General features: G+C 37.5%; 1 protein-coding gene across 11 annotated transcripts in view; it reads left to right on the top strand.

Annotated features, from left to right (window-relative positions):
- TRMT9B (tRNA methyltransferase 9B (putative)) overlaps positions 1–23,157 on the top strand; it is a 107,504-nt gene that overhangs the window by 45,319 nt on the left and 39,028 nt on the right. For 6 of the 11 annotated variants that reach the window (XM_056490170.1, XM_056490175.1, XM_056490169.1 and 3 more), the window contains 2 exons: positions 5,698–5,776; positions 6,933–6,987. The exons of 2 other annotated variants lie outside the window; for them this stretch is intronic. The gene's annotated coding sequence lies outside the window, so the exon portion shown is untranslated. The remainder of the gene's footprint in view (positions 1–5,697; positions 5,777–6,932; positions 6,988–23,157) is intronic. 3 more of the 11 variants (XM_056490171.1, XM_056490179.1, XM_056490174.1) reach the window with 2 other exon arrangements.

The raw sequence follows: 23,157 nt of genomic DNA, 5'->3' as shown, positions 1-23,157 counted from the left end.
CCTAACTAGAAAAAACAGAGATGCTCCTCATATTCTATTTGAAATTATCTATAAAAGAAGTTTTTGTATTTTTTAGTGTATAGCTTTACTGTTTATACCCTGTGTGAAGTTGTTTTACAAAATATGCTGAAAATTGTAATCAGCAAATGATTTATTAAAGATGATACATAACTGCTTTTGTACTAATGAAATGATGAAAGTCATTTCTTAGAGCACTCTTACAGTCCACTTAGGTATAGGTTCTAATTCATAAAATTATACTGTGAGACAGAATTCCTGTATTATATTTTGGTATGGAAAAGCAAGAAAATAAAAGGCTTATGAACGAAACAGTGTCTGCTGTTACAGTATTTTGAAGCAAAATTCAGGTCCATGCAGGTTATCTCTGTCAGAAGAAGCTTGAAATTATGTCTCTTAAGGGCAATTCCCCCATTCATTGACAAATAATTAAAAGTACCCCAAAGAACCAAACCACAATTTTTTCTTTAATCACAAAAAGGTAGTTAATTTCTTAGGATTTCAAGAATTCCAGTCAAAACTTATAATAAATGAAATATATTTCATATGGTAATCCTGTGAGATCACAGTATTACAGGATGATTGGTGGAAAGTCCTTTCAAACCTTCTTGCACTTGTGTACAATTTCCCACCCTCTCAAACTGTGTTTTTGATGCCAGGCTATATGACAAAGCCAGTGTATATAACAAAGATGCAGATAGGAATGAGCAGCTGGGGGCAGCAGAAACAAAGCAGGATTGCTCTTCGTTTGAAAGTAGTGTCTTAATGTTTTTATAGCTGCATTTTGATGTTACCTTTCGTGAGTTTTGTTCATGTTTTTCTACCTCTGTCTCATTGAAACAATATCCAGAAGAACCCCCTTATTTTAATGATGTTTAACACAACCTACCTGTACTTTTCTATACAAGACTCATTTCTGTCTGTTAATGTTAGAATTGCCATTGCCCTTTGTAAACAATGCCCTATTTTCCAGCAGGGACTGCAGCCCTCTAGTAGCTACTGTTCACTCTTGATATTCAGAACAGATCATTGCTCATTTCAACTGTACCTGTAAAGTCAAACTCTTCATGTCAGAGATTAACATGATGACAGCTGAGTGAAGGTTAATGTCTCTGGAAGAAACCCCATGGCCTTCCAAGCTGTAGAGTATGTTGTTAATGGTGATTTCCATGAGACAGGACTGACTACCTCTATGTAGAATATTCACTGAATATTCTATGTCCCCTCTGGGAGCATACATTTTAAGTTGTGCTTTTTCTGCTGAAAATGTCTGCAGTCAGGTAAGGGTTGTCTCAGGGCTGCTGTGACATTTCTGTAAGATGTTAACAGGATTATATGCTGCATACATGGAGCATGCTTATGTGAGTATATTGAGTTTGTGTAGCAAGATTTTGGTAGTCAGGGGCCTACAGGGGTGGCTTCTGTGGGAAGCTGCCAGAGGTTTCCTACATGTCTAACAGAGGCAATGACTGCAGGCTCCAAGTTGGACCCACTGCTGGCCAAGGCTGAGCCCATCAGTGACAGTGGTAGCACCTCTGGAATAACACTTTAAAGAAAGGGTGGAAAACACCTGTGTAACAGTACCTGGAGAAAAAAGGAGTCAGAATATGTGAAGAAACAGCCTTTCAGGCACCAGGGTCTCTGCCTCAGGCACTGTAGCAGGGATTGCCCTGCAGCCTGTGGGAAGGACATGTTGGAGAAGTTCACAGAGAACTGTCTGCAATGGGCGGGATCCCACACTGGAGCAGGGGAAGAATGTGGGGAATCCTGCAGCTGGTGGGGAAGGAGTGACAGACACAATGTGTAATGGGCTGGCTGCAGCCCCCATTGCCCATCTCTTTTGCTCTTGGGAGGTAGAGAATTCAGGAGTGAAACTGGGCCAAGGAAGAAGAGAGGAGTGGGGCAGAAGATATTTTAAGATTTGGTTTTCCTCTCATTACCCTGCTCTGATTTGATTGGTTATAAATTAAACTAATTTTCCCAAGTTCAGTCTATTTTGCCTGTCATGATAGTTGCTGAGTGATCTCTCCCTCCTTGCCTTGACACACAAGCTTGTTGTCATAGCAGAGACACAGCAGCTTTGGTGGGCACCTGTCAACCAGACAGGGGTCACCCACCACAGCCAAGGGTGTTCCAAATGTCAGGAAAATTAATTCACAAACACCAGAGGTTTATGTCCAAAAAGGAGACAGAGGAGTCCTTTTTGCTTTATTCGAATAAAGGGAGAGCCATGGGGCATTCCCCTGGGATCTCTCAAATTTTTTGAGGATGCAGCCTCCTTTTATCCTAATTTCCTGGCTGCATTTCCCTCTGTCTTCCCCATTGGCTGAGGTACTTGAAAGGCACAGACTTCCTGGAATGCCTGACACCTGACATTCCCCTCTAATGTATAACCCTCCCTTTTAATTTTTATTCTTATAAAATTCATGGGTTTTCCCCATTGCTTCTTTCATCTTCCAATATCCAGTTTCATTTATCAGCAAACCTACAGTTTGTTTGTAAAGGCAAATATCTTTTTCTATTCATCAATCAGTGGAATCCATCCCATTGTTTCTTTTATCTCTCTCAGTGCTAGCCTTATCTACCAGCAGATCCACAGCTGGTTTGTAAAGACAAATCTGCCATTCCTCTCACAAAGGTGTGAGAGTACTCTTCTACTGAGAATGGGTCTGTTGAAATGGTGTTGGGGGACTGTATCAGGAGGAAGGAGCCAGTCATAGTAATGTTTAGTCCATAGGAAATTTAGGCTGAAGTCCTCGCAAGAAATGACCTCTGGCCCTCACCCAAGCTTTATTCTGTTGAGAAATACACTCAGTGCTGGTGGCTCCATGAGCAGCTGGAGTGCCAGCTCCTGGCTGAGCTGTGGGTTGTGAAGAGGCCATGAACTGGAACCAACCTCTGCACAACAAAGGGCACAGGGACCTGTGGTGCCAGCCAGGGAACTGGACACTCAGAGACATGGCAGGAGCTGAGGATCAGCTGGAACACCCCAGACTTCCCTGAGGGTATAAAAGCCCAGGGGTTCCTTTGCTGGGGTCCCTTCCCAGAGGCACCAGCCCGACTGTTATTCTGTTGTTGCACCATGATTAAATTACTGAAAGGATCCAGAGGTCTGAGACCTGATAAAAAACCTGATCTGACTTTGTGAGTGTGTAGCTGTGAAGCTTGGCCTCTGTCCAAGTGAGACTGCCAGAGTGGTTCATGGATGGTCAGACAGACAGTCTTTAACAGTTTTAGGAGAAGTATTTTGTTCCAAATGAGAGCCTGAGCAGAACTCAGATGTGTGCAGTATGAATCTTGGGGAGAGCTGAGAGCTTGCATCATTTGATAACATAAATTAAGTCTGTGTACACCTCTGTCTCTGATTATCCATTATGCATATATTTCACCTATGAGAAATATGTCTAGTCTTTATCTGTGAGTGCAAGGGCTGATTAATAAAGAGCATTCGACAAAGTAACAAATATTTTTATGAAGAAAAGGATATTCAGAACAAAATGTGTCTAGAGAAAATTCAGAAAGATCAAAAGATTGTTTTCTTCATTATGCTACTAGGAAGGAAAGGAAAACAATTCATCAAAGTACCACACTGTCTCATTGTAGCACAAATAAAAACCAATCTAGTTTATAGCAAAGTTACTGAACTGCTGGCCTGTGAACTGTATGAGCTGAAGGATGAATTTGTCTCAGGTCTGTAAAATTTTCTTACTGTTACACTGAGCATCTAGTTCCTCAAACTACTGCTGAGCCTGTCCATCTCCAGAAAATGATAAATTTGATTTCTGTGAGGCTGTAAACCCATACCAAACCACAGTTCTTAAAATGCTAGGCAGCCCTGATTGAAAAATAAGTGATTTTATTATAAACAATCTGGCAACTTCTTTTGCTTTTAAAAGAAAAGAATATAAAAATAATATAAAAAACAGAATACCAGACTATATCATATGTTGTGATATAGTATGATGACTTGATAATATAAATAATGCTGTGCATTGACAACATCCAATAACATATATATAGCATGTACCTGTAATAGAATAAGATAAAAATAATAATTATAAGCATGAAAAATAAACCAGTTTTAACACAGCATTTTTAATTCTATTTCAAAGGAAATATTGAGAGTACTTGCATTTATTCTGAATTGAAATGAGGTCAGATTTTGAAATGCCTTTGTTTCCTGTGAAGTGGAAATTTGAAGTGCTGATCAGTTCTATTTCTAGAGGAACTTTGTAACTGATTAGATGTCAGACTAATTACTAGTTCTTGTTTTCAAGAATCCAAAGGAGGAAGCTGTCACTTTGAGTTCCCAAATTATTTTCTGTAGTTTTGCAATTTGTAAATCTTTTGTAGTCAATCTAGTCTTCACTCAATCATCTGTATGCATTTGGAAATTTCTCTTTGTTAATTACCTTTTTTCCCCAATCATCAATAATAAATATAACAAACATTGCTTTCATCATTGCTTTTCCATCTACCATCCATACAGGAGAATCCATGGGAAAACATGATCTTTGAGAGCTCAGCATCCTACATTAGGCTGTAGTTATTTTGCATGTCCATGTACTGCACAAGAGTAAACATGATTAACTCATGAGTAAACATAATTAACTCCATGAACTTAGAGGTCTTTTCCATCCTAAATGATTCAATGATTGTATGAGTAACTGAAGATTATGCTACTAAAATCTTTTGTTCTGACCTATTTACCTGATTAGCCTGCACACAGTTTTCAAGCTTGGCCTTTCAGCTTCATCTTAGATAATTACATTGACAAAGATTGTTAAAGCTGCTTCTGTGCAGTTTCCTTATTATAGACAATGTCACAATTAGTTAGGAGATTCCTGTTTACATGCATTCAAATTCTTGATTAAATGAAATGTAAACCTCAAAACTTGCAACTAGTATTTCAAGTTGTAATTTATCTTTGCCTATATTATGAGAAAATAACACACCTCAGTCTAGTGAAGTACAGACATCTTGTGGGCATTTTTACATTATTTCATCAACATGTCTCCACTGATCTTTTTATTGCTGTTACACTGAAAGAGCAACAAGAGCCCCCAAAGAGACTCTGAATGAAATATAGCCAATGGGATTTACTTTGAAAATACTTGCACAGTATTTAATGAAAAAATGCCAGTGTACTGAGGATTCATTAACTTGTATGTTGCCAACAAAGGAATCATAGCTTTTCCTTTCCTCCAGGCCACAAAAGCCAATGCTATGTCTTTACCTGACAAAACAATGTGTTCAGACTGTGAAATAACCTGTGGTAAACTGTTATATTCAACAAATCTGCTAGTTTTTTGACCTGAACTTCCACACTCTATCTTTGTCCTTTTAAATCTTTTAAAGAATTGTAAAGAACATGCCACTTAACAATTTGGAAGTGCATCACATACATCCATTTTTCATACAGAGTAAACTCTTGCCAAGAAAAATTTAATAAAGTAATTTGCTGAAGCAGAAGGCTGTTGATAATGCACTCAGCATATCTAGCCAGCATACAACACTGACAGCTAGTTCTTCTTCTAGATAAACAGAGGATTTTAGATATAAATGTCTAAGTAAAACCCAACATCTAGGATATCATCACCTGGCAGTAAAAAAGAAATGGATTCCCATTATATCTTACATGGTATCTTAGAAGATTTTCTGCTTGCATTCTCATTCCAGATTTTCATCTGAAATGGCAAAACAGTGTTATAGAAGCTTCCCATCAGATAGAATTCTGTGGCAAATACCTTATCATGAGGTAATATTCATTCATAAGAACCAAAGGGTTTTTCTGAAAAATGATGGTTTTGCTGAGCTGTTTCCTTGACTTGTTTAATTTTCAGTTTCTTTACAATATTGCTTTTTGGACAGTGGTTTTTTAAAATTAGAATTAGAAATGGTAGAGACTCAGAAGAACTGATAAAATTTTTAGTTTAAAATTCTGACTGAACTAATCCAATTACTTGTCTGGGACACTTGGAAAAAGAGGAAAGAGAGATGGATTTCTAAATTTTTTTCCCCTTTACTTTCAGATATTTCATCCCATCATAGTCAAGCCATGACTGGCTTGAGGTTTCCAAATGATCTGACAGCTCTATCTATGGAGCTTTCTGGCCACCAAAACTCTGAGGGAAATGGTTTTTTTTCTGTTTTGATCATTATTCTAGCACCTGTACAGGGGTGAGCTGATTGAGGAATGGCATATGTGAATGTTTTGCATGAAACCTTCTTGTGCTGGTCCAGTGGAATCATAGCACATGTAAGAGCCATGAGCAATGAAGAAGCATAAGTTTAGATCTACTGGACTTTCATAACTGATGTAAGGTCTAGATCTTCAGATGATATTAAAGAACAGCTGTAATGACTTGGAATTGTGTCAGCACTGTACTGGCAGCTTGTATAGATCTCAGAGGATAATGGTATATTAAAATCCCTGATAAACAGCTTTTTTCTTCTCTAAAGTCATTTTAGTAAGGATACTGGATCAAAACTGATATCAGATTTTTAAATAATACTAGAGTATGTCATTATACTTCTATGGGTGGAATTGGAAATGAAGATTAAGAAGTTATATAACTATACATGCATTGTGGTTACAAGATACAAATATGAAAACATACAAGATTATGAGAGTTTCCATGTATTTGTTTTTCTACCATATGGCTGTGGTAAACACCTATGCCACAATAAGTACAAATGTTGATTTAATATTTTCCCTCTTGTGCAGTGTAAATTAGACTTAGCTGATTATGCTGTATCCAGATTTGCCTAACATGTGTATTCATAATGAGTATTTTCATAGAGCTATTTGTTTAGAAAATCTGTTTTCTTAATAACTTGACTCTGGTCTTTCAGGTAATTTGATTTATTTTTATGACCTCTCCTTTTTTTTTTTTTTTTTTTTTTTTTTGTAGGTGATGCTCTCTCAAGTGAGTTTCTGTATTAATACTTGAAATTCTATCCATTGAGGTACATTTAAATTTTATTGTGTAAATTATCTATACGATCATGACATGTTTTATGTTGTAATCTTTTACATGCTAGGATAGCTGACCACCAAGTAGAAATGTTTTTTAAGGCAGGAAGATGTGAAAGGTACCCAGTCAAGCAAAAGGAAGAGAAATTACCTTAGAGAAAAATCCCTGAGAGAAGCTGCTAAGTCTCTGCTTTGGTCTTTGTAACCCTTCTGTTTTGCTAGACTGTAGGTACAGTGGATTTATATGTATTTGCATAGTGAAATTGTGTCAGGTTAATGGTCACAAGAGCTTTATTTTAGCCTTTTACATTTGTAATCTTCTGATTTATGTTGGATAGTAATTTGGTGAAATGCCTAGTACTTGGGAAGGTTAGTGACTTAGGTGCTGGCTTGGTTATATCCAGACCAAGACCAAGATTTTAATATATATTATTAAAATCATTATTTCCAGTGATGAAATAACCTTGATAGATTTAAATAACCTTGAAAAGAGTTTGCCAAATTGGCAACTGTAATTGTTCATCAAGTAGTTGGATTGCTATGGAAGCACACTCTGCAAGGTTTCAGAGGAGGCTGATTTCATTGACATAATTTCTCACTCCTTCAATTGCTGGGATATTGTGAGCACAGTGAGGTGAGTACTTGTTTGAGCAGCTGCTGCCAATAATGTGCCTGTCTGAAGGCTGTGCTAGCTGCTGGAAATTCTGTAATCATATTACCACAGTATGTGCTTCTCTTTGGAGGCAAGGAAGCTGTAAAGCCTTCAACATTGGATCAGCTAGTATTCTATTTGCTCTTGTGAACAGACTTTGGCCAGGCTGAATTTGTTGTTTAAAAAGCAAAACCTGGCATGATCTTTTCACCACATCCTATGTGGCAATACATTCACCACATAGGCTCAGAAATGGGTCTCAGTGGTGGTAGTAGTTTTCTGTACAACAGAAATTCAGAGTTGCCTGTTACATCACTCACACTGTGAGTGACTAATCCATTATAAGGTGTTTAAATCTGGCTCTTGCCAGATTTCTCTTCACCCTTCTGAAACTATAGCACATTATCTGACCAAGACCTTTTGCCTAACACTCTTCTTGGGGAACAAACAGTGCAAAGTCCTTGGAGCAGGGTTTTAATCCTTTCCAGCCTGAGGAAAACTGGTCTCATTTATGGTCTTTCAAAGTTCAGTGTAGAAGTAAATTAAGGTAGCTTGTCAGCTACAGCTGCTTTCCTCTCTTAAGGACTGGAAAATCTCAAAAGAAAAGGAATTTCCAGTCTGATAACAGTTATTTTATATCTGTCTGCAGATTTTTCATCATTTCCCTAATGGGAATTATATAAAACTTAATTGACTTGTTTAGTGGAAAAACCACACAGTGGATTCATATTCTCCCTTTTCTTACAGAAGTAGCATTAGTTTGTGTAACAGCAACCAGTTAGTCCAGGTACAGTGTTATACTAAAGTGCTGCTTTTAAACTCACCAGGTGTCTCTGCTCTGCTGTGCTGTGCACACATACCCTGGCAGGAATGCTAGAAAGCAAAGGCCTGTGAGGTTGACTGCAAACTGTGCTGCATTCAGAGTAAGAAAAAGAATTACTGTTTCAGATTTCTTATTTGCATAGTCCTGTTGTTTCACAGGCTTGTGAGAGGAGAGGAAATGGCTGAGCTGCTCGCATTCCATGCAAATTAATTTGTAGTTGTGCCAGTAGGCTCCAGCTGAAACTGAGCTATGCTGTCGTAAGGCTTGTATTAAATCACCTCTGCCTTCAAACAGTCTTAGCATTCAGATCAGAAAATCTAACAGGGTTGGAAGGAACTAGCCTTAGTGAGGTGAAATTGCTATGACTTTTCTTAATTTCTGTATCCAGATTCTCCCATTTAATTAAACACTTCTTTCAGGACAGTAACTATGTCTGTTCTCTCTCTCTCTTTTTTTTTTTTTTTCTCCCAGCCACCATATGTTCCTTAGGTAATTAAGACTAAACAAAGTCAGAGGGTGAAGTTTTTAGGTATCTTTGGAAAAAGTGTCATTACAGAGACCTGATTATGCAAGGAAGAAAATATTTTTTTCCACTTGGCAAATGCCAATTAGCTTTTTCAGTGGCTTAGTGTAGGAGTTCAGCATGATTTCCATATTTTGAAAATAAGAATTGTTGAGAGATTAGAACAATATGGATTTCAAAAAAGCAGGTATCATATTCTAAAAATTATTATCTTCACAGTTTTGAGTTAACAGGATATATAAGAAATGGTGTTATATGAGCATTTCGTTGAAGAAAACAGAACTGCAAAATAAAGCTTCTTTTTTCTCAGTTTCAAAACTTGCTCATTTTTCAGTTTTTTGGTGATTTAAATATTTTTCTTCAGGAGCTGTCAGATGGAATTAAACTAATCACCAGCACAATGCACTTCACTTAATTTCGTGACCACTGCATCTCAAGTGAAATCCACTGAACAATTATTACCATTCACTTGCAAAAACTGCTACAGTCATAATTTATATTTCCTAAAATGTAGCCAGTGAAAGTGTGAAATGCTTCTGTGCTGAATTGAAAACATGAAATGAACTCAGAATTTTTGTCTTAGATTGAATTTAAATATAACTCAGCATTGATTGAAAATCTCGGTGTCCTAGATTTGTACTTTTAGGTTTCAATTTATACTAGGCATGAGTAAGTGTTGTTAGCTGCATGAATAATGCATTATTTTCTTCAGCTCAGCTCATTCCCTTCACATATTTATGCATATATGCTGCTTAAATGAACCTGAATGTTGTATTGGTAGGTATTCACTGGTGTTCCTGCAAGCATCAGGATAGACCAGTTTCCTCAGGCTTAAAACAATTACAGAACTACTTACCCAGAGACCACCTTTTCAAATGATCATTGATACTTAGTTGTCATCTGCATTTAATGACAGAAGCCCCTTTCATACTTCTATATCATTATCTTGAATTGAAATTGAAGTTATTGTAAATTTAGATGCATTTTTGTAATGTATTTCTGGTGTCAGGAATACTAATTTGTGGAAATGAGAAGTAGCTTTTATGACAGAACACAAATACACCCGGGGTTTGGGGCCTGAGGATGTGTTTTTCCCTTAGACACAGGATACCATAATCAATCCACACCTTTTCAGAGCTCAGGGAGTCTGTGAACAAGGGACTGGATAAACAGAAGGAGGAAGTAGCTCTGAATTTGTCAGGTTTCATTGTTATAGGCACTGCACAGTTCTGTTCATGTCAGTTCACAGAAATGAATTTTGTCAGAAAAGAAAGACTAATATTATCTAATCTTAGATGAATGGCAACTAATTTTGTCACTTCATTGGCAATTTATGTTTTATCATTCTACAGTTTGAATGTTGCAAACTTAGTTTTTATATTATATCAGTTATTCAGACTTGTATGGATCCTGTATGCCTGTATGCAGATAATATTTCCTTTATATAGTAAGGTTTAGTAACAATTGTTAAGGTAGCACATTATTATTGCGCTCAAAGCACAATAATAAATAAAGAAATAATAAATAATAAATTTAATCTGCAAAAGAAGCTTTTAAAGATGTTAGTGATAGGTGTATGCCACACAACCATCACTTTCTATACGGGTTTTTCCTCAGTTTCTTACCATGGATAATAAATTTTCTTCATCCCAGTGTTTGTGTTGTTTGTTACACATAAGGTACTGAGAAATGCAAATAACATGCACTCAGTCAAAGTAAAGTTTGCAACAGAAATAGAACCTAATTTGTGCTTCTTGAGTCCATGTTATTGCCTGGATGCTATAGTACTGCCCATCTTTTTTATACTACAGTTGTATCTTTGAAGATGATCTCTAAATAAGGACTTACTTGAGTTATTCCAATTAAAAAGATGAAAAGAATCTTCTTGTTATTATATCTCATTCTCAATTCCTTCTTTCTGTAATTGGTAGTCCATTAAGAATGCTTAAAAAAAAAAAAAAAGGAGAAAAATAATTAAGTGAAGTTTATTTGTGGTGCTAGGTAGAATTATATTTTCTGTATTATGGAAAATGTAAATGCATGTGTTACAGAAACATTGCAAAATTTTGCTATTATGAAATGAGATAAAACCTAGAATGTGTAAAAATTTAAACCAGATTGAAAATGTGAATAATTCCTTTAATTTCTGAAGCAGAATTTCTTTGAAATGGCACAAGTCGCTTATGCTGGTATGGGACAATTTTTCCAAAGAAAAATTCCTGATTATTTTATATTAACATTCTATCTTCCTGAGATCCATGTAGAATTCTTTAATAAAATCTAGAAACAAGCACCTATTCTATATTTATGAAATAGCAAGACTCCATGAAATAGTAAGGCAATGAGAGTTTTGAGATGTGAGCTGTTGGCAGCTGTTACTTAATAAGACTTTCTCAGAAATGAGCAGCCTTTTCCAGTGCAGAATACAGTTTCTGTCAGCCCAGTACAAGTAGAAGTACCAGTCATTTTCAGAGAAAATTGTATTCCACATGAAAAATGAAATAACAAAATGGTCATTAAGGCCCATGTAAAATCCAGTGAAATGACACAAGGAATGATAGATCCACAAGGTAGAATCCCAGAAGAATTTTCGCGTTCATGTCTTAGCTCTATTGTGTCAGTCAGCTTAGACCTTAAAACACATTTCTGCTCCTTGTCCTATTTCTTTTCAGAGATGGCCCAAAAGGGCCAGTGTATTGGGTTTGCATGGCCAGGTTTTGGTGGCAGGGCAGGGCTACAGGGGTGGCTTTTGTGAGAAGCTGCTGGAAGCTTCCCTGTGCCTGACAGAGCCAGTGCCAATGAGCTCCAGGATGGATCCACCTCTGGCCAAGGCTGAGCTCACAAGTGATGGCAGTAATGCCTCTGGGATAACATATCAAAGAAGGGAAAAAACGTTATTGCAGAGAAGTAATTGTGGCCAGAGAAGAGAGGAGTGAGAATATGTGAGATAAGTCCTGCAGATGCCTAGCTCAGTGAAGAAGGAGGAGAAGTTCTGCTCCAGGGGATCCCCCTGCAGCCTGTGGTGAAGGGCATGGTGAAGCAGCCGTGTCCCTGCAGCCCATGGAAGGCCACAGGGGTGCAGAGATTCACCTGCAGCCTGTGGAGGTGTCCCACACCTTCTTGAGTACTGTACCCTGTGGAAAGGAACCCACACTGGAGCAGGCTGTGAAGAACTGAAGACCATGGGAAGGAGGGCTCACATTGGAGAAGTTCATGGAGGACTGGCTCCAGAGGAAGGACCCCACAGTGGAGCAGGGGAAGGACTCCTCTCTCTCAGGAGGAAGCAATGGCAGAAACGTGTGATGAACTGACCATAACCCCCATTCTCCATCTCCCTGTGCTGAGATGGAGGAGGTAGAGAATTGGGAGTAAAGTTAAGCCCAGGAAGGAGTGGGAGGTCAGGTTAAGGGAAGCTTCTGTTTTACCTTTCATTATCTATCTCTGATTTTGATGGGTAGTAAATTCAATTAATTTCCCCAAGTGGAGGATTTCTGATCCTTAGTGGTAACTGATGAGTATTCTTTCCCTGTCCTTATGTCAAGGCACGAGCCTTTGATTGTATTTTCTCTCCCCTGTCCACCTGAGGACAGAATAGACAGAGCAGTCCTGGTGGGCACCTGGCATCCAGCCAGGGTCAAACCACCACAGCTGGTAGACCAGTGTGGCAGCATTCTCCATGACTGGCATCCCAGCACTTTGGAAATAACTCACCTGAACTCTATGCCTTTCAGTATCTGGCTAACAAAAGAGCCATTGGGTGGCAATTACTTCTAATTGCTCTTAGCAAAGGTTGGATCCAAAGCAAATGGTTTTACAGAAGTGTGCTCCACTAAGCTGCCTACATAAACTATGCTGTTTGTTAGTCTCATTAGCAGTCCCAGACGTTTAATGATTAGTTTCCTTCTTCCTCCACACATGTGCTTCCTTTTCATCAGCGTTAGCACACACTGCACAGACTGTGGGGAAATGCAGATGTTTGAGATAACTGGCAGTATAATAAATGGAATGAACTGACACTAAAATGGGAATGCTGGACAAGGAGATCCATGAAAACAAAGGAAGACTGGCCTTCATGAAATAATAACAGTATGAAAGTAGAACTTCTTTTTAGCAAAATAATTTTCATTACTATTTCCTTTGATGGAAACTTACTGGAATAGAATTTATTTCTGGTAAATGAGATGTGCAACTACCCTGTTCTGTAGGGATATAGCCTTTTCAGTGCTTTTAAGGCCCAGTTTCCCAGCTCTCCAAAGGTTTTAGTCATGTGAACACCTCTAATTTTTCCATGAGAGCACTCACTTCGTGTTCCTTCAAGTGTATCTAGTTGTTAATGTGCCTTTTGGGGTCCATATATGCATGGTACTGATGATCTGCCTTATAATTCACTCTATCTAGAATGACTGAGTCTTTGAGCATCTATCAGTGGTCTGCACAGCAGAGCCAAAGACATCATTACATGCACCAGTGCCCAGACTATCCTACCACTGCTGCTTCTTTGGTACTGGGAAAGGACAGGGACATGCAGCAGTGACATCCAGCAAGGAAAGTGACTGTCTGTGCACTATATAGGTGATGGTTTTTAACAGCTTATGTAGACTGTAACATGCCAGCATGAGAACTCAAGCATGGCAGTAGATGTGGTTATGTCTTAGCAATTTTTAACTATACAGTACATAAGGGAGAAGAGATGAGAGAACTGCAAGATAACTTTGTGGTGGCATTGAATGATAATGAGTATTAATGGGATAAACGTGAAAATGGCAGTGGATAGCTATAGTAGACATTAGCAACATTACTCTATGAACCATGGTTATGGCAGCAAATTCCTGAATTGTTCCAATCCAGTAAGTCCTCAATGCCCCTCTCTTGGCATTCCAGGACAACACTCCTGGCACCTGGTATGTTGAGAGGCCCTAGGTGGCTGTTTAGCAGTGTAACCAACAATTCTTAAATGCTGGGATCTTCAACACTGATCCTCTTCTGCTCATCCTACCTTTGTAGTCTTTAAGTTGTGTTTTCTTCAAGGTGCTGTGACCTAGGACCTTCTGTACTTCTTAGTATGTACTTTTGTAATCTCTCAGAGAGATTATTCATTGCTTCTGTTGAGTCAGTTCAATATAAAGACAACTGGTCATTGTTGGTCACCATGCCCTCACCTGTTGAGGTGAGCCCTGCAGCTGTTTTCCAGGAGTGACAATTCCATAAAACTTTCTCTGTGTTCATGGCACGGTGGTCTTAATGTCACTTTCATTGCAATATTTTCCTATATTTCATTAATGACCTTCAATCAGAAATGTTAAATTACTTTATTTTAGTTCAGCATTTCCTATACCAAGGTCTTGCATTTGTGATCAGCTGTTTGGTTAGTCCTTATGTTGCCACAGTGCCAAATATGTTTTCAGGGTTAGTGAAATTATGTCCAAGCCAATCTTGACCTTGCAGCTCCTTGTACTTTGCTGTGATGATTTACAGCATTATACTGAAGCCTTTTTTGGCTCAGAGAGGCCTGGCTCAGCTTGGTTATTCTCAGCTCTCTGACACATACCCAAGACCCACTTTTTGAGATACTCCTCTGCAGGTGAGGAACTTTCCATTGTCTTTGTTGAGCTCCATGAAGCCAGACCCCTTCTCCAGCCTCTCATGATCCCTCTGAAAAGCAGCCATAACTTCCAGCATACTGATTCCTCTCCTTATTTTTTCTTTCTGCTGCTTTGCTTTTTTCTCATTTGTCCATTTTCTACATTTTTGTAGGGGTTGAGACCTAAGTGAGAGATGCCAGTTGGCCTTCATGGCAGGAAAGAGTCAAGGGTCCCTTTAATGTATTGGCAGTGCAGGATGGTAACTGTGCTCTGGAAAAGCACAGGTGTGGTGCTGGGTACCACCTTCACCATGGGAGCTGAGCTGCTGAGGAAGCACTCCTGTGCTGGGGGCATGCCCACTAGTAAGACCACCACATTTTTTTTGTTATTTTATCAATGAATAGTATGTGATTAATAATTATTAATTATAAAATATTAATTTTGCCACTTATTGTTACACACACGTAAATACACAAAATGTTGATTGTTTTAATGATGAAATCTTAAAAATATTATTATTTTAAAGTAAAATAATTTCAGGTTTAGTAATCAAGAAAAAAATGGAAATTTCTGGCTTATTCCAGTAAATAAGAATAGTTTAGAAACGACTAAATAATTCCTTTGAGGAATTTCTTATTCATTAAACATTATTAAAAGCTGTATTTCACCTTCTGAGTGCCTAAAAAAAGTGAAAGTGATGTTTAGATAATACAGAAACTAGAAATCTACTATGGATTAAAATTCTTAATCTTGCAGCCATTAGGAGTGATTACTGAGGAAGTGTTTATGTACTGCTATCAGTATATTGTATATAATACAGATTCATAAATCTGTTAAAGAATGTAATTCATCATAACGCTTACTTTACATAATACAGGTGAGCTGACCAAAGTAAAAAATACCCCTACAGGTAAAAAAAACCTGAACTATTCAAACCTGGAGTAGTTAATTGATCAGATTTGTCACCTCAGCCCAAAAAAAACTGTCAGGTATTATGTTCTGCATAATTCAGGGTCACCTTAAGTTTGCACTAATGGAAGGAAAAAAGTATATGGAACTAGCTGGCATTTGTGGATTAATTAGTTAATTTATTAACATAATACAATTATGATCCTGATTCAGCAAAGTATTTTTTTCAGCAAAACACGTCTTACCTTTCCCCCTTGTCAGAAAGTAATCAGTACAGGTTCATTGCACTTTTATGTATATAAACATCTTCCCAGAGGACTCTATTTTTGGTGAAAATGTCTTAAAGAAAGTAATTTTTCTGCTGTCATGCTTTAGACAGAATAGCATTATGCCAAAGCAAAAACGAGATTAAACAATTTATATTTTTCAATCAAAATGACAAAAACCAAATGAACAATTATTACATAGGACAAGAAACAAGTTTGGTTGTCAAACCAGTAATGATTTGTAAATATTGCACTTTCCTGTTTCAACCCTCATTGAGCATCTCTCATTTTTCAGCTTATACATTCTTCAGAGCAGGGTATGTTTGCTCAGTGTCTAGAACAAAAGGGCTCTTCATCTTAATTGGGGCCTGTGGCTTCTATGGTAATCTAAGCTATTAGGGAAAAACAGCCTACAAGACTTAGCAGTATCAGCAAGGACATTTCAAATGCCATTAATGCCAGTTAATGTTTATGTATCACATGAGAGGCTGCTTTAACTATGGAGTTAAAAATGGCAGTAGCAAGATGTTATTGAGCTTATAAAATTCACTTTACTTTTGTGGGCTAGGATTTTAATAACATTAAATTACTAGTTTACGATCTGAATCCTCTGATAATAGATCAGATAGTAATATAAATAAATTGGTAGAAGTGTGTAGGTGTCTATTGTCACTTCTATTTATCCTTTCCATCACCAGTGACCTGCAAACTCCAAGCATAGAATCCTTTAGGGCATTCACATTTCAGAATGAAATGATTCTTGATATATGGAATCACTCTCTGCTCTTTAAGGCTGTATCTAGTGGTTTAGGAACTGTCATTCAGGCCAAAGCAAAATGTTGTCCTTCCTGCAAAAAGAACAGACAAAGGTAGGGTTGTTAGAATTTCATCCCATGTGCTCTGTTTCTTCTTTAGTTACAGGAAATATCTAAAATCACAGGCACTGTGATGGGAAATTCAATTTAGGATGGATAATACAGTGTACATAAAGATTAGAAAAAGGAAGCCAATATAAATTAATTCAAATGTAATGATAATAAATAAGTAATAATGGTAAAATGATTTTCTATAAATAACAGTTAATCAAATACTATTGTATATGCATATGTCATTTCATGTCCTTACTGTCACAAGCTGTTGATTCTGTAACTGTGTCCCTTCTATAAGTTCTTCTCTACATGAAAAGTCTCCTCCTGGGCTACATCAAATACATTGTTAGCTCAGGTTAAAGCATGCTCACACTGTCTAAAAATTTTAAAACCTTCCAACAGCCTTCTTCATCATTTTTCCAGGTAGGTAAATAAGTTCTCATGTTGATATAACTCACTTAATGTCCCCATAGAGAGGACACAGGGAGATTGCAACTGTGCTGGAACTCAGGTGCTCTGTGATACACACATCATCCCTGCTCTAATCACATAGGACTGAATTTCTTCATAGTTAGTGGGCTTATTTTATCTACTTCTTTTAGCAATCCTGGGGTTTTTATCTCCTGGCATGCTGTCTTTGATCCTTAGAAGATTTTTCCTCCTTTCTTCCTTTCCAAGATTTACTTCCATCTCTTAAGTCCCCTTTGATGTACCACCTGCCCAGAAATCATGCCTTGTTGGGAGAATTCATTTTGAGCTCTTTTTGGTAGATAATATCATGGTTATTTTTTAAAGCAATAACTTTTTTTACCCCACCCCTGACTTTACTTTTTTTTTTCTGTAAGGAGAATATGTAATTACTTGAAGAACACAACAAAAATATCTGGCACTACAGACAGGCTGGGATTTATGAGAAAACTCAGCTTCTAGATGATGTGACAACATGTGATTTTGCAGCCCTGAATTCATCCCCTCTACTCCCTGTTTTGCCCTCAGTAATTTGTCACCATGCCCTCTGTCCTCATAACTGCTTTTCTGTGATAATTGTATCCTGTTGAAGTTAGAGCAGTAGTAGCAGATAGGAAGAAACTTCCAGATTTAGACCTCTTCAGAGACAGCAAGCTAATAGGATGAAGGCTGAATTTATGGCTAGGAACCTATTTTCCAGTTTTAAAGGGCACTGTCTTGTGCAATGTAGCTCATCTGGGTACTTGATATATTCAACTTACTTAATGAGGAATGTCCTGTGAAGAATGATGCCATATATCTTGTCCTTGTCTTGTTAAATGTGTCACCCAGAGGCCTGTTCAGAAGTCATGTAAGTTTGATGAGGAGGAATTGGCTCCTTTTTTCTCCTCAGTGCTCCAGATAAAACAGCTGGGAGCATAGGGATGTTATTACTAATAAAGGAATTGAAGAAGAATTTTGTCTTCATGATAAGCTAGCATAAAAGAAATGAAATATTATTTAGCTAGAGGTTTATGCAAAACTCATAACTGCAGTATCTGAATATCTGTTTAACAGTGAAGGCTGTCTTGAAAATGGAAAGTCCTCTTATAATGATTTACAAGGTAGTAAATGAGTTGTTTCTTGCTAAAATTTGTGCCCAGAAATATGAGCCTGCACATAGCACAGCAGGCTAGCTTGGATATTGTATTCACAGGCTGAGTTCCTGTTGGAGGAATATTAACCCTGACAGTAAATAACTGAAAGTGTTAACTCAGAGAATAAGTCATTAAAAATGCCATTGCATGAGATAGCCTCTTGTTGGTGTACTCCAGGGTGGTCCACATGGAAGAGTTACCACAGAATGGTGAACTAGGCTATGAAAGTTGTTTAGGACACCCTAAAGTGTTTTCTGTCTTTTCTCTCATAGTCTGAAATTCATCCAGCTTCCTCAATTTTTCTTCTTTAAGATCAAATTAAGAGAGTAGATAATTAATTTCAGAAATAGCTATAAGCATTGGAAGTATTGGTGTGATATCCTCAGATATAATTCATAAAAATCGGACATGATTTTAAAATATGTGTCACTAAGGCTTACTCAATATTGTTTTACAAACAAGGCATTTGTATTTTCACAAATAAGTATCATCCTTTCAAGTTCATGTTTCAGATATCATATTAATAAGATAAATTATAAAAGAGATTAATTTTATGCATATTAGAGATATTGATGGTTGTGAAGCCTGAGTAGCAGGAAAGTGAAATGATTTCTATCCAACTATTAAAGGTCATTGAGCAATTAGATTTAAAAAAAAAAGAAAAAAATAATTTTTCCAGGTTCAGCTTCTGTTTTCTTGGGTAAGGAGAGGGAAAACAGAAAAAACTCAGAGAGCACTGATTTGTATATTAAGTATATGAGTAAAAGTCCATCTTTTGCTATGATTATGTAATGGGTTTACATGAGATATTTTCACACATTCAGTGGAAGTTTTTAAACTGGAAGCCTGACATTATTCATATAATTTTTTACTCTGAAACAGAGAGCCAGTAACTGCCAGGTGAATTTCACTTCACAGTGAATTTCAGCTTACACAGGATGGTCCAAGTGCAATGACAATAAGATTCCTGAACATTTACTTTTCTCAGTTGGGTGTTGAAAGGAGCAATTTGTGAAACTCACTTAGATGAGGAAAAAAATGCCACCTAAGGCTGATATTTCCCATGATTGGAATTTTCTTGTCAAAAGTACTTCTTTAGCACCTTTTGTTCTGGCTTACAGAAATAATGTATTTCTCCTGTCTGTATTCTTAGAAAAAAAAAATGATGGTGTTCTCTTTCTTTGGTACTGATACTGGATAATATTGTGTATTGAGCAAGTGTAATGAGTTCTTTTGAGGCAGTGTAACAAGAAGCAAGGTCACAAGGCTGCTGGATTTCATCACTGAATAGCACTGTCAATTTTTAAGGCACAAAATGACATTGCTGCTCAAGATTAACAGAAGATCCTTCCAGGAGAGAAATAAAGAGAAGAAAAATACTAAGCTTTTGGATGTCTATAACAAATGAACTGGAGTTCCTGGAGTCTGAAGGGTTTTTTTGTCAGTGGAGCTCACACTGACTGCCAATATGTCTGAGGAATGATTTTCTATTATGCACACCAAAGTCTGTGAACCAGAGGTGTCCTTTTAATATTTATACAGAAATTATTTTATTGTTAACAAGACAATTTCCTCTAATGTTCAGTCTTTAGGATTATGCCCTGTAAGATGCTTGGAAAATGCTAAGAGCAAGTAAAATTTCTTAGTCAGAGAAATTCTTTCTTGGGGGAAATATGTCCTGGTTTAAAAGAAGACCTAATGCCCTCCTTTAGGTCTGTACAATATAGGAAAAAAAGAAAGACACAGATGTTTTGGAATACAGGAGTAGTTCATTAAAATTTCTTGAGACAAAGATAAGCAATGTCTTTGCACAGAATTAAATTAGAGAGGTAATATTATTTGCCTTGGAAGACAAATGAACCATTGTGGATGAGGTAATTGAGAGGTGAGTTGGCAATAATTATATGCCTGCTGAAAACTAAATAAATAATGTATAAACATGCAATTTCAAAAATCCCTCCTGATTTGGGGCTATTGCTCTTGCAAAGCTAATAGAATAAGTATCCAGGGAAGAGCACCAATAAAGAAAAGTCTGGTGAGTAGCCAGCTGATGAATACATGTAATGCTTGTAGTGTTTGTGCTGAAAGACAAACTATCTTTTGGGTATTAATCCTAAAGCAGCTGTTGCCTTGACAACTGCAGGTAAGGAATGGTTGCAGTGTTCATTTCTCCAGATTCATTTTTAACTACTAATAAAATATTAGACCAGCTTGTCTTTTTAAAGGCTTCACGTGGCTTTCCAAAGATTTGGATTGATCTGTTCCTGAATGGCAGTTTTGCATATAGAATTGAATTTGGGGAACCTGACACATAGGAAAGACAAGCAGTAATTTATGAGGTCATCTAACTTTGTGGCTGCCTTAGTGGGAAGACTATTATGGAAATAAAGCACATTCTGTTTCTGTGCTGTATTTTCAGTGCAGGTCCCTCAGGCTGTGTCTGAGCTCAGGCTCACCTCATTGTGTCACTGGAACACAGGCTGAGCTGTGCTGAGCTCCTGGCCTGGGTGGGCTCAGAGGTGTCTGTCTGTGTGTGAGCACATTCTGTCCATGCCTGCCTGCTCAGGCATTCCACTGCACCCCCATACTGCGTGGTGACAATGTTCCCTGCCATGCTGCCTGGGGCTCCTGGTGAAAGGAAGCAACCTCAGGTGGCAGTGCAGCAGAAAATACCTCTTGCAGCATAGTCATGTGAAAAATGCATCCAGAAATAAGTCATATTTTAAACTATACTCAGCAGTGGCTCTCTCAAGCCACTATTCTAGGTCAGAATATTGTGGTTGGTGAGTACTCAGAAGGGACAGGGAAGGGCCATTTTGGCATTTCATGCTACCCTGACAACTGACTGCTTCCTCCTGCTCCTGCTCATAGCCCCACAATTAGAATACAAGCCTGTGCATGTTTCTAAGCCTGCTTCTGTGGAAGTGCAGCCTCATTCAGATCTGAATAATGTCTTTGTGTACTATGTTGGGAGTGTCTTACTTGGAATTTGGGTGATCCTCATAATATGCACTAACCAAGTAACAATGTCTGTACCTTGATTGTTCTTGATAACTCTGTTAAGGGAAATATAATATTAAAGCTTCAGATTCTCTGTTTGCAAACTGATCCTTGAAACTGATCCTCAAAGCTGTTCAAAGTGCTCCAAATTGGATTCCCAAGAAATTAATCAAGGTTAGCAAGACTGCAATTTCCTACTTACATTGCAGACTAATATTCTTTGATATGCTAAAGTTTATAGTCAATATGTAGACCCTCTAAAAATTATTGTTCTTTCAAAGATCCTCAGGATGTGCTTGTGTTTTGTCTGTTCATTTATTTACTGAAAAAGAAAAGAAAGTTCAGCAATGGAGATTGGAATTTGATAGTGAACCTGTGACAAGTTACACAAATAACTTTCTGTGTCTTTTTGTGGATTTTCCTCTATGGAAAATACTTGTTAAATCATATACTTAATTCTATCACACTCTGATATGTATTTTGATGTTTATCTTCTCTAGCACTGAGGCATTATGTTTTCAGTGATGTACATCCAGTTACTTAGCAATAGAATTTAATGTCTTCTATATTAATAGGATTGTTGGAAAGTGTGAACGGTCCTTTGACAGAGCTATTAAGTCAGCCCTGGAAGCTAAAGCTATTTTTGCTACTTGAGAGATAAACAGAGAGAAGTGTAATATTGATACTGAAAATTTTATTCTGATTTGTAGCACCTTGTGATCTATGGCATAGCCTTGGGGTGTGAGCTCAACAAGCTGATCTCAGAAAATTGGGTAACTGCTTGCTCAGTTCAGGCTTTTGCCCATATTTTAACTTCTTACAGTTTTATGCATTTTGTACATGTGTGTAAGTGTACCAATGTTTTAAGTTTTTGTTGCAGAAAAGGTTTTTCAATTCCCCTCTTTTTAACAACAGAAGAAAAATATTCAAGGTGCAGGACTGAGTCCTGCAAGTCTTATTCTTGGCAATGAAATGAAATTATAAGTAAAGATTACTGATATATTAATAAGTTTGATTTGTTCTATAAAACTTTATAGAGCAGCAGAAAGGTTTCAACAGCATTTGCCTACTTAATACTGCAGCTGCTTCTGGTTTGGAGAGTTATGAAAAATGACCAACCAAGAATTGAGACATGTTCCAAACCATGGTCAGGAGAATTGATGGGGATGACTTCCACTTTCTGCCCTTGTCTCCTGGGATCATCTGTCTGTCATCATCATCAGTTTTATCTGGCCTTCTAGGTCTACTAGACATTGAATGTGGTTTGTTACCAATGTATTGGAGATTCTGGTCAGTAGGGTGATGACAACATCTGTGGGTACTGAATAGAGAAATCCTGGACATACACTGAATGCCAGTTTGAACTAAGTGGGATAACAGCAAGGCTCATCTTGTGTTGTAGCAGGTGTTAGCAAGATTAATACAATTAGGAATATGTACAATTAAACATATTACATTCTGTCATTTGATACAGAGCCAGAGCAAGAGATCTTCCTCCCTGTTACAATACAGAAGAAACTGTGTAACACTTTCAGCAATTCCTTTGCAAGAAAAAAAATGGAAGAAGTAGTTACAGTATTTCCACTGGACTTAATTCAAGATGGAAATAAAGAAAATTAGTATAATTTCCTCTGCTGGGTCACTGCAGAATGCTTTTTGGCATTCTAGCAAGAGCAGTTTGGTTGCCAGGAGACAATAAGTTAATTTTGAAAGGTAATGTCCTCCAAGCAAGTAATGCCAACATTCTAGATCGGAGTAAAATCTAATGCTCTGTAGCCAGATTTCCTTTTAAAAGGATTTACCTCTCTGTCTTACTGATAATAAACAAACTGTGCTACTGCATTGTCTGTTGCTGGCAGAACAAAATCCTAAACAGTAAAATCTTAGGGTGCTCTTAGGTAATCAACATAAAAATAATGCTGCAGCAGGCTCATC

Source organism: Oenanthe melanoleuca, chromosome 4, assembly GCF_029582105.1.
Source record: "Oenanthe melanoleuca isolate GR-GAL-2019-014 chromosome 4, OMel1.0, whole genome shotgun sequence".
NCBI lineage: Eukaryota > Metazoa > Chordata > Aves > Passeriformes > Muscicapidae > Oenanthe > Oenanthe melanoleuca.
Note: the sequence above shows the minus strand (reverse complement) of the source record. Positions and strands in the feature narration are given on the sequence as shown.